This window comes from Zingiber officinale, chromosome 8A (assembly GCF_018446385.1).
Source record: "Zingiber officinale cultivar Zhangliang chromosome 8A, Zo_v1.1, whole genome shotgun sequence".
Classification (NCBI taxonomy): Eukaryota; Viridiplantae; Streptophyta; class Magnoliopsida; order Zingiberales; family Zingiberaceae; genus Zingiber; species Zingiber officinale.
Window position 1 is genome coordinate 13,122,201 of NC_056000.1, and position 18,873 is coordinate 13,141,073.

An 18,873-nucleotide genomic window follows, 5' to 3' on the forward strand; every position below is an offset into this window, starting at 1 on the left:
AACAAGCACATATATTTGATATTTATTTCTTTAATTTATCAATGGGTGAGATTTAGTTCGATAAATCAATAAGCCCGATAAGTTGGGAAATGATATCACTTATAGTGTGTGTTGTTGATTATAGAAGGAAACTGTGTCCTAGTGATCTAGGTTGAGAATGTCCCCAAGAGGAGCTCATAAGGATTGTCATGTTAAACCCTGCAGGTGGACTTAGTCCGACATGACGATGAAGTTGAGTGGTACTACTCTTGGAGCTAGATATTAATTAAGTGAGTTGTCAGTAACTTACTTAATTAGTGGACATTTGTTATCTTAAACACAGGGAGACTAACACACTCATAATAAGAAGGAGCCCAAAATGTAATTTAGGATTGGTGCGGTAGTTCAATAATAGTTCTTTAGTGGAATGAATTATTATTGATGAAATTAAGTTGTGTGTTCGGGACGAACACGGGATGCTTAATTTCATCGGGAGACCAAAACCAATTCCTCCTCTCGGTCCCTATCGTAGCCTCTAGTATATAGAGATTTATACCCACCGCATACCCACCTTCTTACCCATCAATGGGGTCGACCAAGCTAGCTTGGAACCCAAGCTAGGGCCGCCAAGATCAAGTGGATGAGTCATGTAGGTGGCCGCCAAAGCTTGGGTCCCAAGCTTGGGTGGTCGCCACTAGAATATTAAAAAGGATTTTATTAAAATTATTTCTTATGTGGATATCATGATTTTAAAGAGAGTTTAAAATTAAAATTTTTTATGTTTTCTACAAAAGATTAAGAGAAGAGATTAATCTCTTTCCTTATTTGTAGTTTAAAAGGATGGTTTTAATTTTTGGTAAAAACTTTCCTTATTTGTAAATCATCTACATGTTTAAAAGAGAGTTTAAAATTTGAAATCTTTCCTTATTTGTTGATTAAAGGAGGATTTTAAATTTTAAGAAAACTTTCATTTTTAACCATGTTCATGATTTAAAAGAAAGTTTAAAAATTAATAATTCTCTTTTATTAGTTTCTACAAAAGATTGAGAAAATATTTGATATCTTTCCTTATTTGTAGATTAAAAGAGATTTTAATTTTTAGAGATAACTTTCTTTTTATCCACATGTTTAAAAGAAAGATTTTAATTTATTAAATTTCCTTTTTATAAACCAATCATGAAGGGATTAAATTATTGGAGAAATTTTATAAATTTCAGGAGACAAATTAGGAAGTTTTAATTAATTAAAACTCTCCTTGTTTGTAGCTTTTATGTGGCCAACCAAATAAAATTGAGAAAGAAAATTATTTTAATTAAATAATTTTCCCTTTTCAATGGAAAAAGAATTAAGGAAATTTTTATTAAATTTTCCTTATTTGCCAGGATAAAGGATTATAAAAGAGGGGGTAGAGGAGGCTTCAAGGCTAACGACTCTATTCTATTTTTCTCCCTCTTTTCCTTGGTGGTGTGGTCGGCCCTATTTCTCTCCTCTCCTCTTGTTGGCCGAAACTTATCTCTTGGTGGAGCTTTTGTTAGTGGCCGGATCAAGGAAGGAGAAGAAGGAGAGAAAGCAAGCCTCGTTTCTAGCATCCCTTGGAGCATGGTGGTGGTGGCTGAACCTCTTCATCCTAGAAGATGTTTTGATGGCCGAAACTTGCAAGGAAGAAGAAGGTGATTGGTGGTTTCTCATCTCGGAAGAACGTTGCCCACACAACGTCCGAGCTTAGAAGAGGAATATGGTAGAAGATCAAGAGATTTTTCTAGAAGGTATAACTAGTAATTTTTCCTTTCCGCATCATGCTAGTTATTTATGGAAATAATACCAAATACAAGAGACTTACGATTAAAGTATTTCGAATATGTTTTTCGATGATGTGTTCCTTTGTTTTATTTTTCCTTGTGATTTGATTGTTCTTTTCGGTTAACCTAAAGTTATTTTAGGAAATTAAATATTAGCTTTCCATAAAAGGTTTTGTCTAGTCGGTGGTGGTTGCTCCCATATCCAAGAAGGTCATGTGCCTCGCCACGTCAGTACTGGGAACCAATTATGGAAATTAATATTTAATGGAATTAATAACTTAAGGTGATTTGGGTCGAACGTGTTAAGTTCCGCAGGAGATCCAAGTCAAAACCTAAAAGAACAAATAGATTAAGTTTTGGATCAAACGTGTTAAGTTCCGTAGGCGATCCAAAAATTTAATTTAAAAGAACACATGGTAGCTAGGAAAAGGTTCAGACCTTTGTACAAAATTTTTGTACAGTGGAACCTCTAGGTTTTCCGAGTAGCAACCAACAATTGGTATCAGAGCTAGGGTTTTGCCTCTGTGTATTTGGTATTAGTTTAATTATGCACATGTCATACATAATTTAGGCAGGATAATAGTAGGATGTGCTAACTTTGTGGATGGAGGATCCAACTATTATGGCTTATAGTTATTATGTGTGTGATTGGACCCTTGGACATGTCAAGGGCATTTTATTGTGTGTGCATGATTGTATTATAAAATACAGCAGGAGCTGTATTTAGTTTTATTAGGATTTTATTTTTTGATCTAGATACATGTACATTCCTTTTATGGAATATAGGATCAAAAATGTAAAATTCTATTTATGTCGTGGATCGAATCTTGCAAAGCGTGGAACCTTCTAAGGACCAGAGGCGCAGCGGAACTAGGAGCAAGATGGATGCGACAGCTAGACCCGGTGGCGGTGGCCAAATATGGCAGCAGCTTGGGATGACAACACACGGAGGACAACTAGAGATAAAAGCCATAATAGTTGAAAATTAGATTTTCTATTTATTGCTTTTATATTTGTGCTGTGTGTGCATGTTAGGTTACATATTTAGTAGGCTAGCATAGTTAAAATTCCTCATTTATAAATAACTAAGTGGGAGAGGGATTTTAAGTAAATCCCATGGTCTCCATTACTGGTTTGTAAGTGATGCAAACAAGCTTGCGCGTTGGCTCTGAGTGCCTTCCTCCATAACGGATGAGCTTGTTTGTGGATCACTAGAACAGACTTCCATTTTTGGATGACTATAGGAAGTTAATTAAGAGCGTGTGATCTTCCCCAACGGAAGGGGCATAATCTTATTAATGGACTTAGTGTCAAGTAATGGTATACACTTAGACACATCTAATAGTATTCTCCCCATCGGAGTCACTGCTATTATTTGTGTGACCAAATGATACCAACTATTAATTTTATTTGTCAAAAAGTTAGGTTGACAAGATAATAAAATTAATGGGTTAAAACCCTCCTTTTACAAATGTTGAATTTGTATACGTCCACACTAACGTGGCATGCAAAATTCACGGTGTTTGAGGTGTTGGTGAATTTAAATAATATTGTTTGAGGAATCAATATTTTTTTTTAATTCAAAAGTTTTTGACCAAATATTTGATCAAAGACAGATCAACTATTAATTTTATTCGTCATAAAGTAAAGTTGACGAGATAATAAAATTAATGAATAAAATCTCCTCTTCGATTTTGTATACGCCCACACTATCGTGGCATACAAAATTCATGGGGATTTTTAAGGAGTTGATCTTGACCAAGTATTTTTGTGATTCTTAGGATTTAAAATGTTTGTCAATCCCCTAGTAGTCATACTATAAGAAAGACTTAGTAATCCCAATTGTAATGATTGGAAATAAGACTTGGACATTAAGGTAGACTGTCCTCTTAGAACTAAGAATAATATAGGTGTATTTAATTCATTAGTTGAAACATGTTTAGTGGTGTTATCTACCAGAACCTGAAGTGTAGATACAGATGCCATTAATCATGTCCGCAATTCATTGCAGGGTTCCAGGAAACCCGGCAACTAAATGTAAATTAAAACACCGTCTACATGGGCACTACTGTAAAAATGGTAGCTGTTGCAGTGGGAGATGTTTATCCTTTGATAAGAATAAAACATGGATTTTTGAGTAATTATCTTTACGCACCAAGTTTAGAAAGAACTAGTTTTCAGTTTCTAAACTATTCAAAGAACTTGATATTCTGCCTCTTTTAATAACAAAGTTGTTATTAAGAAAAAGAGGGAAGTTATCTGTTCTGGTACGTTGGTTGGCAATTTATAAATCCAATAACTCTCACGATGCAACAAATGAAAATTAGTAACACATCTTCTAACTTTAAGAGAAAGTAACCTTCGAAAATGAACCAATTATATCTTTGGCTTCTAAGGCTAGGTTATATTAACTTGAGTAGGATTCATTGGTAGCTGATGAACTTTTGGGTTCATTAGTAGTGGAAATCTTTCCAACCTACGAGTCTTACTTAGAAGGAAAAATAACCAAGAAGCTTTTAAGTCTAAGGGGTATGGAGTCAAAGATATATTGGAATTGGTTCATTCTGATTTGTGTGATTCTATGACTATCCAGACAAGAGGTAGTATTGAATATTTCGTCTATTTTATAGACAACTATTCAAGATACAAATAAATTTACTTAATGTACCGCAAGACTAAGTACTTTGATTAGTTCAAAGAGTACTAGGCTGATGTGGAGAAACGACAAAGTAAAAAGACACTATGGTGAAATCATAGTGGCAAGTACCTCTTGGGAGAATTTAGGAGTCACTTATCAGAAGTAGGGATTTAATCCAAACTAATTGCACCTGGTACACCTCTACAGAATGGTGTAGTAGAAAGAAGGTATAGGACTCTTATGGAAATAAGTAGATTGATGATGAGTTATTTTACCAAATTCATTTTAAGGATATACTGGAATGACCCAACTCCTGTACTAATCTGTGAACCGAATCGCTACATTAATATTGAAGCATATTGTTCGGAAAACTGGGTAAAAGAGACAATGATAAGTTGGACAGGAATTCACTTGTTTGTGGGTTATCCTAGAGAAATGAAAGTAGGTTTATAATCTTAAAAATCAGAAGGTCATTGTTAGCATCAATGACCAATTTTAGAAAAAGGACTATGTAATAAACCATGTGCCCATAAGAAAACTTGTTCTTAAGGAAATAATAAAAGACATGTCTAATCTAGTACCAATTATACAAGATGAGATACCACAAGGAAACTGCAACACGTATCACAAATGATACACAATTGGAGAAAGTGTCTTGTCGTAGTGGGAGGGTTGTTAGGCAACCTAAAAAGATTCATGTTTTGGGAGAGTTTTTGGACTCGATCCCTGGAGGACATGAACCTGATCTCCAGACATATGACGATGCACTCCAAGATAAAGATGCAATATCTTGGCAAAGAGTAATTAATAACAGAATTAGAATATATATATTCTAATAAAATCTGGAAGCTTGTAGAACCACCAAATGGTGTAAAAGCCTTTGGGTATAAAAAGGTCTATAATAGGAAAAGACGGATAGATAGGAAGGTAGAAACTTTCAAAGCAAGACTAAATGAAAAAGGAAACTTTTTCACTGGTAGCCATGCTTAAGTCTATCCGGATTCTTTTATCTATTTGGTAAGTGGATGTCAAGACAGCATTCCTTAATGGAAGTCTTGAAGAAAGCATCCATATAAAGCAACCATAAGGGTTCATTGCAAAGGGCTAAGAGCATCTTGTGTGCAAGCTCAATCAGTCTATGGACTGATACAAAGCTTCAAGGTCTTGGAACATCCAGTTTATCAAAGTAATCCAGACCTTTGGATTCATTTAGTAACTGGATAAATCTTGTGTATACAAAAGGTGTGATGGAAGCGTGGTGGTATTTCTTGTACTATACGTAGATAACATTTTTGGTAGTTGGAAACAATATCAAAATGTTGTCAGAAGTAAGGGTATGGTTGTCCAAACAATTCGATATAAAGGACTTAGGAGAATGTATATATTCTTGAGATCAAAGTAATAAGGGATCGCAAGAAAAGAATATTTTACTTATTCCAAGCTTCATACATCGGAAAAATCCTTGCTCATTTTAAGCATGCAAAACTCCAAGAAAGGTTTCTTACTTTTTTAGATGGAGTAACTTTATCTAAAGATATGTCTCTGTAGACATCAAAGGAGATAAAGGAAATAAAGGCAGTTCTTTATGCTTCGGCTATCGGAAGCCTAATATATGCTATGCACGAGATCAGAAATCTGTTTTGCCAAGGGCATAGTTAGCAGATATCAAAGTAACCCTAGACAAGAACAGTGGACTGCAGTAAAGCATATATTGAAGTACCTTAGAGGCACTAGAGATTATATGCTAGCTTACAAGGTAGTTAATTTGGTCCTAGTGGGTTGCATGGATTTTGGCTTCCAATCGGATAGGGATAATAATAAGTCAACCTCGGGGTTTTGTGTTTACTTTAAGAGGTAAAGTCATAACTATGGAAGAGTGATAAGCATAGGTGTTTTTCTGGACTCCACCATAGAAGCTTAGTATATGGCAAGCCTCTGAGGTAGCCATAAAAGCTGAATGACTCAATAACCTCAAGATAGACTTAGATATAATTTCTTGTTTGTCCAAAGATTGTTACAATTTATTGTAATAATGTTGGTGCAGTAGCAAACTCGAAGAAATCATAAGTCTATAAGGCAAGTAAACACAATAGAGCGCAAGTACCACCCAATACAAGAAATCGTATAAACGAGGAGAAGTTGTTGCTGCCTAGATTGCATCAGGTGATGACCTATAGATCCTTTCACTAAGGTCCTTAAGGCAAGCGCTTTTGATGGGCATGTTGAAGGTTTGGGAATCAGATGTATGGCAGCAGATATGGCAGCTTAGTCTTTTAGTATAAGTGGGAGATTGTTAGAATGTATACTAAAAGCCTAGCTTTTGGTATAAACATTTATCTAAAAATAAGAATCACATTGGTCAAATGTCTACATTTATGATAAATGTAGTTGCTCAATTAATTTATATTGTAGATAACATGGTGTGTGGTGTCACATACAGAAGATCATGTTATCGGTACTTATAAATTATAAACAGTAGCTCACGACCAAGATGGAAAGGAACAAACCATTGGAAGGTCGTAGTGTAATTAGGTATTAGTTTATCTGAACTATATAATTACACTATTACACTTAGAGTGTATTGAGTAGGATCATTTGAGGTCGTTCCTTTTATACTGACTTTATAAAGGAACAAAGACCTCAGTTATTATGGAAGTGTGTGCTCTTAATCCTAATATAATAACAAGCACATATATTTGATATTTATTTCTTTAATTTATCAATGGGTGAGATTTAGTTCGATAAATCAATAAGCCCGATAAGTTGGGAAATGATATCACTTATAGTGTGTGTTGTTGATTATAGAAGGAAACTGTGTCCTAGTGATCTAGGTTGAGAATGTCCCCAAGAGGAGCTCATAAGGATTGTCATGTTAAACCCTGCAGGTGGACTTAGTCCGACATGACGATGAAGTTGAGTGGTACTACTCTTGGAGCTAGATATTAATTAAGCGAGTTGTCAGTAACTTACTTAATTAGTGGACATTTGTTATCTTAAACACAGGGAGACTAACACACTCATAATAAGAAGGAGCCCAAAATATAATTTGGGATTGGTGCGGTAGTTCAATAATAGTTCTTTAGTGGAATGAATTATTATTGATGAAATTAAGTTGTGTGTTCGGGGCCAACACGGGATGCTTAATTTCATCGGGAGACCAAAATCAATTCCTCCTCTCGGTCCCTATCGTAGCCTCTAGTATATAGATATTTATACCCACCGCATACCCACCTTCTTACCCATCCAATGGGGCCGGCCAAACTAGCTTGGAACCCAAGCTAGGGCCGGCCAAGATCAAGTGGATGAGTCATGTAGGTGGCCGGCCAAAGCTTGGGTCCCAAGCTTAGGTGGTCGGCCACTAGAATATTAAAAAGGATTTTTATTAAAATTATTTCTTATGTGGATATCATGATTTTAAAAGAGAGTTTAAAAATTAAAAATTTCCTTTTATAGTTTTCTACAAAAGATTAAGAGAAGAGATTAATCTCTTTCCTTATTTGTAGTTTAAAAGGATGGTTTTAATTTTGGTAAAACTTTCCTTATTTGTAAATCATCTACATGTTTAAAAGAGAGTTTAAAATTTGAAATCTTTCCTTATTTGTTGATTAAAGGAGGATTTTAAATTTTAAGAAAACTTTCATTTTTAACCATGTTCATGATTTAAAAGAAAGTTTAAAAATTAATAATTCTCTTTTATTAGTTTCTACAAAAGATTGAGAAAAGATTTGATATCTTTCCTTATTTGTAGATTAAAAGAGATTTTAATTTTTAGAGATAACTTTCTTTTTATCCACATGTTTAAAAGAAAGATTTTAATTTATTAAATTTCCTTTTTATAAACCAATCATGAAGGGATTAAATTATTGGAGAAATTTTATAAATTTCAGGAGACAAATTAGGAAGTTTTAATTAATTAAAACTCTCCTTGTTTGTAGCTTTTATGTGGCCGGCCAAATAAAATTGAGAAAGAAAATTATTTTAATTAAATAATTTTTCCTTTTCAATGGAAAAAGAATTAAGGAAATTTTTATTAAATTTTCCTTATTTGCCAGGATCAAGGATTATAAAAGAGGGGGTAGAGGAGGCTTTAAGGCTAACGACTCTATTCAATTTTTCTCCCTCTTTTCCTTGGTGGTGTGGCCGGCCCTATTTCTCTCCTCTCTTCTTGTTGGCCAAAACTTATCTCTTGGTGGAGCTTTTGTTAGTGGTCGGATCAAGGAAGGAGAAGAAGGAGAGAAAGCAAGCCTCATTTCTAGCATCCCTTGGAGCATGGTGGTGGTGGCTGAACCTCTTCATCCTAGAAGATGTTTTGATGGCCGAAACTTGCAAGGAAGAAGAAGGTGATTGGTGGTTTCTCATCTCGGAAGAACGTTGCCCACACAACGTCCGAGGTTAGAAGAGGAATACGGTAGAAGATCAAGAGGTCTTTCTAGAAGGTATAACTAGTAATTTTTCCTTTCCGCATCATGCTAGTTATTTATGGAAATAATACCAAATACAAGAGGCTTACGATTCTAGTATTTCGAATATGTTTTTCAATGATGTGTTCTTTTGTTTTATTTTTCCTTGTGATTTGATTGTTCTTTTCAGTTAACCTAAAGTTATTTTAGGAAATTAAATATTAGCTTTCCATAAAAGGTTTTGTCTAGTCGGTGGTGGTTGCTCCCATATCCAAGAAGGTCATGTGCCTCGCCACGTCAGTACTGGGAACCAATTATGGAAATTAATATTTAATGGAATTAATAACTTAAGGTGATTTGGGTCGAACGTGTTAAGTTCCGCAGGAGATCTAAGTCAAAACCTAAAAGAACAAATAGATTAAGTTTTGGATCAAACGTGTTAAGTTCCGCAGGCGATCCAAAAATTTAATTTAAAAGAACATATGGTAGCTAGGAAAAAGTTCAGACCTTTGTACAAAATTTTTGTACAGTGGAACCTCTAGGTTTTCCAAGTAGCAACCAACACACCCACCAAAGTTCAAGGGGGACTTCACCAACTGGAAAAATAAGATGGAGGTATTTTTCAAGACTGATTTTGATTTATTTTTGATAATGGAGGTTGGTTTTGCAACACCCGAAGGTAAAGATAAATTCCGTTGGATGAAGAAGGAACAAGCCGACTTCATGGCAAACGACAAAGCGAAATTTCATCTGCTGAGTGTCCTACCGCCACAAGAAGTCAACCGGATCGGAGCTTACGAGTCTGCCAAGGAACTCTGGAAAAAATTCCTGAAACTTCACGAAGGAACCTCGGAGGCAAAACTTACGAAACGGGACTTACTTCGCAACTAAATCAGCAATCTCCGATTAGAAGAAGACGAGATTGTAGCACATCTTCACTCGAGAATTAATGAGCTAATCACCGGACTTTCGAATCTCAGAGAAAAGGTAAGCAACCGAGATTCGCTAAGGTATGCACTTAATGCTTTCCCTAGAAATAAAGAATGGGCATCATTAGTGGATGTCTATTATATCTCTAAGGACCTAGAATCTGTTACTTTAGATAAATTATTCTCTACTTTTGAAGTTCATGAAACAAGATGTGCAGATTCAAAGAAGGAGTCAAAGCACAATATTGTTCTTAAAGCAAAAATGGACGAACAAGATTCAAAATATTCCTTCGATGATGATGAAACAGCGCTAATGGTACGTAAGTTTAAAAAATTATTTAAATCTAAGCAATTTAATCAAGTGCAGGGTTGAAGAAGAAGAAAAATAAAATGCTACCACTATGATAAAGAAGGGCGTGTAAAAGACAACTACCCTAAGTTGAAGAAGAAGAACAAAGGCAAAGATAAAAAGCATGTCCAAACGAACAAACATAGGACCCTAAAGGCAACGTGGGATGATACATCGTCCGAGTCAGACGTCGAAGTTTTCTCCGGACTTACGTTGATGGCAAGTCACCAAGAAGTCAAACATGAAGCAAGCTCGCCCGAAATGAATATCGAGAGCAGCGATGAAGGGGGAGCGCCAACAGAAGAAAGTAGCAGTTCAGGGGGAGCAATAGACAACAAGATCGATAATGTAAGTAAGGTACGATCTCTCCCACCTGAAAAATTGTTTAAATTTGTGAAGTTATTAACTAAAGAATGTTGCAAGTTAGGAAAAGAAAACATAGATCTGAAAATACAATTATCCAAAGCATGTCCACTAGATTTATATGATAATCTACAAATAGAAAATGATAAATTAAAAACAGAGATAGAAAATCTAAAAAATCATGCATGTTCATACACTGAAAATATTAGGAAATATAGAAATCTGAACTGGTATCTTAGATTTCATAAAGGTCAAATTAGGAAAATTCTTAAAAGTTATGTACCCCGTAAATTTCTAATTAACCCAGTAGGAAAGAACCTATATTCAATCAACTCAAGCATTCAATTTCTAGCAATAGTCTAAGCGTTCAAAGATTGTAAGAGCCTTCTCCGTCTACACGAAGGAGTTTTTTTAGTATTGTCATTGTCTTGTATTAACAACCACCCCGGTTATAATCCAGTAAAATTTCGAATCTTTTCTTTCAATTCTTTTATTATTTATTTTTATGCTATTGTTACTAATCTGAGTCCAAAGTAAAAAAAAAAAAAAAAAAAGTCTTCTTCAACCTTCTTTTAATCGGCCTATCCGTACCTACAGTACAACAAATTTATCCTCTAGAACATGCATATAGTAACAAACAACAAAGAAGCACCATTGTTTCTTAAGTCATGAAACAGACAAATTGACGATAATCACACGACTCTTGTAGCAACATAATGGCTATTAATACTGCCATAGTGGTCTAGGCAGATAACAATCTGGTTGATCCCACACCAAGTCAGTCAATCTCATTTAACTTCCAGGAAATTAATTAGCAGGATCATCCATTATGCCCGTTGAATTGAACAATAATCAATTTTAACAACTCATCTTTTCACGATTTATGGTATATTGGTGATTATGTCGGAAAATGATGAAGGCGACTAATAGGAGATGTGACTCCTCGATTGATCATGTGAAGACTCTTCTTTGTTCTGCCATACAAAAAACATTAGTATCGGACTAAGGAATGAGCTCCCGACATTGACCCTCCGATGTTCAAATCAGTCACCGGAATAGGAATAATAGAAAGATGGCGGAGAAATGTAGCAACAACGAGAGCTTAAGCACAAATAGCACATACATCTACCAGTGCATGGACCCCTTTTATATAGTGCTCCAGTAGTAAACGTACACTCTTCTCAAGGTGCGTGCATATTTTCCCAACTATCCTATAAAAAGACATATTAGTAAAGTGTCTCTGACATCATTCCTTAACAGGATATGCAAATCCCTGACATGACAGTAGAAATTTCCATCGTACGATTTGCCTGTTGACCATGTACTTTTGTCAACGATACTAATTCCGAGAAGGATATGACTAGATATGGAAAGACTCCCACTATTTGGCCAAGCGGGGGAGCCGCTCGGCTCGTATTCCCCACCCGGTAGCTCAAGACTGTTCTTCTCCGTAGTCCCTCCGCTCAGTATGTTATCTCTTGCCAGACCGAATAGGTAGTTCGATCAGACTAGCATTCACTTGGTCACAATTGTGAACATCTAATGTCCTTTATATAGTCATCTCGGCCAGATGAGGGATCTGCTCAGATGAGCCTTCGGGCCAAATGGATCCTTCATGCTTGCTTGGCACGTTGCAACCCGTTCGGGCGACTTTGGTCAGCCAACGATTTCCTTCATTTGATCGTCTTAACTTTAACTTTCACGTCGATTGTTGGTTCCCACCTTTAATTCATACTTGGTGGGCTACCTTTATAGCTGCATCAATTGGTATGCAATCAACTAATAAATACTTGATAATGTTTGTAACAAGAAAAATCCTAATATGAATTCTGAGCAGTCAAAAAATCTACTAGCATCATCTGATCAGATATCCAAAGTATGGTGGCTAATCCATGCTACGTCGCATGATTGAAAATTCCAAATGGAGGACATATGACCTACTCATGACTGTTATAAATTGACGATTTAAAATATTAGATTTTCATATCAAGTAATAGATTGCTACACTCTTCCGAAAACATATTATGGATTTAAATTTTAATGAAAAAACAGGAGAAAAAGTAATGGCATCATTAGACAAAGAAATAAAATAAAATTGATAGAGAATGCAAAGAGAAAGAAAGAAGGGGAGAAAATTGGATCCCCTGTAATGAATTCCTTCTCTGGAATGTTAATCTCTACGTTCTCATCAAACAATAAAACAACTATTTGTCTGTTTGTCACTTTTTTTTCTTTCTTTTTTTGACTTTGGGGAAGACAAATATTCACTGCTTTGACAAATAAGACTAATATAAGGTTGATAAAAAAGATGAACAAGAAATATGTAGTTCATACTTTTATCTTCAAAAAACGTTGCTTCTTTTTATAACAACGCACATGCCTATGGTATAAAGAGCTCTCCGTGACCAAAAGAAATCTCAAAGGCTAAGCTTAGTTTTGCCTTAAAAGTGTGATATACAAATATCCATGCTAAAGAAATAGAGATAAGAAGAAAAGACAAGTTATAGAATCCATGGTATTATTGTATGGCATCAGCATGAGAATAAGTCAATGCATTGTGCATAGCGGGAACATTTGATCCTTTTATATTATTATCTAAAAGTGATGTAAATATTAAGGCATAAGAAATTGGAGCATATACATGTGAGTTTCCTGCCGAGATTAACACACTGTCCATATACCGTGCTCATTTTATGTAAGGAGACAGTTTTGGAATGGTTCCAGTGCTAAAAGAAAGATGACGCAGATTATGACGCCTTTCTTGACATGAGTATACATACTTGGCATAGCCATTACATGGTAAGGAAACTGAGTGGCAACATTCTGTGATCAAAACAAAATCGTGCAATCCATGAGCAAACTGAATGATGGAATTGAATAAAACAGGCGTTCTGAGGACTAACATAACCAGACATGAGATCATGCAAACTCGCATAAACTTGGTTGAGTCGAGGAAAGCAATAAAGAGGAAGAAAGAGTAGCTGTCTTTTAGCAGTCCTTGAACCCCTCGCACTGAACCATTAGATCGTCCGGGTTGTAAGGCATTTCACACTTGCAATACCTGGAAAAGAGCTAATGAATAAATGCCGTACACGGCGACTCGGTCAGGGGTGAAGAACCCGGTGGTAGCTTTGTAATCGAAGCGGCAGAAGCAGTCCTCGCTGCCGACATTCTCCAGCTTGATGTAGTTCTTGAAGGTGTGGACGACGCACTTGCCCTCAATCGTGTGCGCACTCTGCACGTCATAGTGTTAGAGAGAAACAACTCCTTGGCACCGTGAAACCGCCGGCGGCCGCCATTGGATTCCTCAGGGCGGTAATACCACCGTACACGCACCCGCACTTTGTTTCGGTGGTCCGCCTCGATCTTCTATTCTTCTCCACCCGCGCGACGTAGGGAGGTGTATCTGATTCCGCTGGCCGCATCAGCACGCAGTACCCAACTGGAGCAGATGTTGAATTAGGTGTGAATGGAGAAGGTATATTGGTTAGTTTATATTTATTTACATATATTGTTAACAAATGCGCATTCCTCTCCTCCTCTGTCTTACAATTCCTACTCGATAGAGTGTCCGTGATAACAATCGGGTGTCACTCAGTTCGCACTGACCATCAATGCTTGGTGGAAATCACGATCAACTGTTGTATCCTGGGAAACAAACGATCCAAGTAAGCCTTGAAGCACAACCGGAGGGGCCTCGGTACGTTGCTTAAAGTCCGACGGGCCACTTGCTCGGTCAGCCTCTCCACTTGACATCTTTGCCCGGCCTGCATTGTTCACCCGACCGGCACCATCTCGGCCTGCTTGTCTGTTCGCCCAACCGGCCTAGCTCGATTTGCCTACTCGTCCGGTCGGCTCTCTGTTTGGTCGGTCCGCTCAACCAACCACTCGCTCGGTCTACTCTGAAAGCTACTGCTCGACTGATTTGCCTGCTCGGCGACTCAGTCCGCTCTGTTGCTTGGCAGATCTGCCTGCTTGGCAACACAGATCTGCTACTTGGCTAATCTACACGCTCGGCAACACAGACTTACGACTCAGTCGATCTTCTCGCTTGACGATTCTTCCGCTCGTAGCAGAAACCAGTCCCTGCTGGCAGCCTGAGATTATCCGCTCAAGTCATCTCGACTGTAAGTTAAATTTAATTCAATGTAGTTTAAATTCAGCTGATAACCTGTAAATCTCCGGCAATAGATTGTTTATTCCAACAATCTTGAAACAGACTCAGTCACTACTTTGAAAGTCAATGTGGTCGAGCATGATCAAAACTCGAAATGGAAGAATCCCAAGTCTTCTAAGATGGGGCACAGAAATGGAAGAATTACAAGTCTTTCAAGATGGGACCCAGAGGAGGCATCAGTAAGAAGAAGTTCTCTGAGAAGTGTTTCAACTGTGACAAGTGGGTCACAAATCTTCGGAATGCAGGAAGTCGAAGAAGAAGCAGGAGGCCAACCTAAATGAGGGACTAGAAATGGACGACCTCTGCGTAGTGGTCACCTGGTCGATTCAAACCAACGACAATGGTAGATCGATACTGTTGCCACCAGACATGTGTACTGTAACAAGGAGTTGTTCCACAACTTCGAAGAAGTCACTGAAAATAAACTGTTCATGGGGAACTCAGCAACCTCAGACATCATGGGCCAAGGAAAGGTAGTGCTAAAGATAACATCGGGCAAGGACCTTACTCTAAATAATGTGTTGTATGTTCCGGAGATTCGGAAGAATCTAGTGTCCGGATCACTGTTAAGTAAGCATGACTTTCACATTGCTTTTGAGTCGGATAAAGTTGTATTGTCCAAGAATGGAATGTTTGTAGGAAGAGATTATGTATCTGATGGGTTATTCAAGGTTAATGTAATCGCCAGTAGGTCCAAGATAAATAAAAATGAAAGCTATTCCACATATATGCTTGAGTCTTTGTGTTTGTGGCATGGTAGACTATGACATGTTTGTTGGAATCCCGTGGTAGTTTTGATGTGATCAACCAAATTAAGTTAGGTCATGTTATATTTTGATTCTTGTGTCTAAGTGTGCACGAGCTCAGGAACACAAGAAGTCGAGCGGAAGATGCGACTAACGAGAAGGATGGCACGGGAAGGGAGTCGACGTGCTCGGCGCATTCGAGGGACGAGGTGCTGCGGAAGAGTACACTAGTGGACGAGAAGGACATGAGCGACGTTCCGAGGGACGAGAAACCGGAGCGGAAGCCTGCTCGAGGAGAAGGCCGAAAATTGGATTCGGGTGAGCCCTATTTTGGTTAGCCGACATCACCCTGTTGGAACCCCAAGGTTGTTTTGGTGTAATCAACAAGTTAAGTTAGGTCCTATTTGTTTCTAACCTTGTGTCTAAGTGTGCAGGAGATTAGGAGCACAGGTAGTCGAGCGGAAGACGCAGCTAGCGAGAAGGACGGCAATCCGAGGGACGAGGTGCTACGGAAGAGTACATCGGCGGACGAGAAGGAAGCGTGCGGTGGTTCCGAGAGACGAAAGCCGGAGCGGAAGATTGCTCGGGGAGCAAGAGACGCAGCTAGCGAGAAGGACGGCACGCGGTGCGTCCGAGGGACGAAGACTGTGGATGAGTACACCGATGAATAAGAAGGAAACACGCGGCAATTCCGAGGGACGAGAAGCCAGAGGGAAGCCCGCTCGAGAAGACCGGAAGTTGAGTTCGGGTGAGCCCTTTTTCGAATGGCAGAGATCACCCAAGCGAGCGGAACCGGAGTTGAAGACCTGGACCGAGGCAAAAAAAATCAACCAGAGTTGACTTAGTGTCCCGGGCGCCCGGAACTATCCGGGGCGCCTAGAACCCTTCCGGGCGCCCGGAGATTGAATTTTGACCAGATCGAGTCAAATCTCGATCTGAACGTTGGGGGATAAAATTTATCCCCCCAAGGCGCCCGGAACCCTTCCAGGCGCCCCGACCAAGGCTATAAATATAGCCTTGGTCCAGAAACTTAACATCAATTCAGAAATTGTAACAACGCTTGTGCGTTTTCCACTGTTTAGATTAGCTTCTTTCTTTTTGTGCTTCAACGCTGTAAGAGGCTTCTCCGCCTGAAGGAGATTGATAGTGCGCTTCATCCCTTCCTTGGATTAACAACCTCCCCGGTTGTAACCAAGTAAACAATTGTGCATCTTTCTTTTCTTCTTTTAATTTACTGCTTTGCTTATTTTACAAGTGTTAGTTTGAAAAGTCGGGAAGAGTTTTTGTTTATTTTACAGGGTTATTCAACCCCCCTTCTAGCCGGCCGCAACGGTCCTACAAGTGGTATCAGAGTCAAGGCGCTTCAGGAGGATTAACCGCCGAACGAAGCAACGAGATGGTCGGACCAAGCATCCACCCGCCGAAATATGAAGGGGACTTCGCCACCTGGAAGAAATTGATGCAGGTATTTTTTACAACATATTTCGAATTAGTTTTAACAATGGAATCTGGCTTTGTAGCTCCAGAAGGTAAGGAAAAATGTCAATGGACGAAAAAGGAGCAGGCTGAATACGTGGTAAACGGCAAAGCAGAATACCATATGCTAAGTGTTCTTCCACCTCAAGAAGTCAACAGGATCGGGCACTACAACTCGGTAAAGGAACTTTGGGAGAAGTTCCTCGAGCTGCACGAAGGAACGTCCGAAGTCAAGCTCGCCAGAAGAGATTTGCTTCACAATCAGCTCACCAGCCTACGACTTGAGGAAGACGAGACAGTCGCGCATCTGCACTCGAGAATAAAAGAAATCATTATCGGACTTTCGAATCTCGGAGAAAAGGTAAGTAACCGAGATTCGCTCAGGTACGCACTGAATTCATTTCCTAGAAATACCAAATGGGTATCAGTAGTAGATGTTTTTTACATTTCTAAGGATTTAGAAAAAAATTCGTTAGAAGATTTCTTTTCAACATTTGAAGTGCATGAGTCAAGATGTGCAGGAATGAAGGAGCCCAAGAACAATGTCGCCCTCAAAGCTTCGAGAGACGAACCAGAGTCGGAATCTTCTCTTGACGACGAGGAAATGGTAATGATGGTAAGAAGATTCAAGAAACTTTGTAAATCCAGATCTACTAACCATCCGTAGGGGAAGAAGAAAAGGGCGATCCGCTGCTACCACTGTGACGAAGAAGGGCACGTCAAGGACAACTGCGCCAAGCTGAAGATCAAGGACAAGGAGAAGGTAAGAAGCCTATCCAAAATCGAAAGGCCCTAAAGGCGACGTGGGATGATATGTCGTCCGAATCAGAAGTCGAAGTATTCTCCGGACTCGCACTGATGGCGAGTCATCAAGACGATGACTACGATTCAAGCTCTTTCGAGATGAGCATCGAGAGCATCGATGAAGGGGGAGCTTCGTCAGAAGAAAGCAGCAGTTCAGAGGGAGACACGAACAACGAACTCAACAAGGTAAGTCAGGTACGTTCTCTTCCTCCCGATAAACTTTCTAAGTTCGTTAAGTTATTAACTAAAGACTGCTGTAAATTAGAAAAGGAAATAAAAAATTTAAAAATAATTTTGGCTAAATCTTGTCCCTTAGAAGAATTAGACAAATCAAAATTGGAAAGTGAAAAATTGAAATTAGAAAATCAAAATTTGAAACTTCAAATAGATAACTTGAAAAATTATGCATGTTCATCTAAAACCAACTTTAGAAGATCCAATAATTTAAATTGGTACTTTAGATATCACCCGGGACAAATTAAGAACATTTCAAGAAAGTATGTCACTAAAAACTTGTTAGTTAATCTAGTAGGCTGGAACCTTTATTAGGTTCCTAAATCTTGCTTAGTCTAAATTTTAAAATTAAAATTAGCGCTTTCCAGTGAGAAAATTAAACAATGAATTTCTCTATGAGGTTTTGTCTAAGGAAGTGGTTGTTGCTCCAATAACCAAGAAGGCCTAGTGCCTCGCCATGACCTGGAAGCCAAAATATTGAAATAAATGTTTAATTAACTTTCTGTCAAATCATTAAAATTAGAATTAATTAATGCTTTCAAAGTTTTTCAAACATTTTTTTCTGTCAAAATATTTTATACTTAGAAAAATATTTTTTGATATTGACTTAAAAATTTAATTACTTAGAAAAATTTTCAAAGATTTAAGAAATTTTTTTGTCAAAAATATATTTTTTTAAAAAAAAATGTTTTTGCAAAACTGTTTAAGTTAGAATTTTTTTTCTTATAATTTCACTTAGAAAATTTTATTAATTTTTTTTTAGACTGTTTATGTGAAAATTATTGTAACTTTTTAAGGATCTCAAAATTTTCTAAGTCTTTAACCCTTAGATTTTTTTCTTGAAACCCCATTTTTTTGTGATCAAATGGGGAGAATGATTAATATAAATTTAGGGGGAGGTAGACCAAAATTTAACTTGTTTTATTTTTTGCACTTAAATGCAAATTTAGTTAAGTTTATTTCATGTCTATTTTTACCC

The 18,873-nt window shown here is 37.7% G+C and overlaps 1 pseudogene; it reads right to left on the reverse strand.

Moving 5' to 3' along the window:
* Positions 1-18,873, reverse strand: part of LOC122010528 — a 50,443-nt pseudogene that overhangs the window by 12,471 nt on the left and 19,099 nt on the right.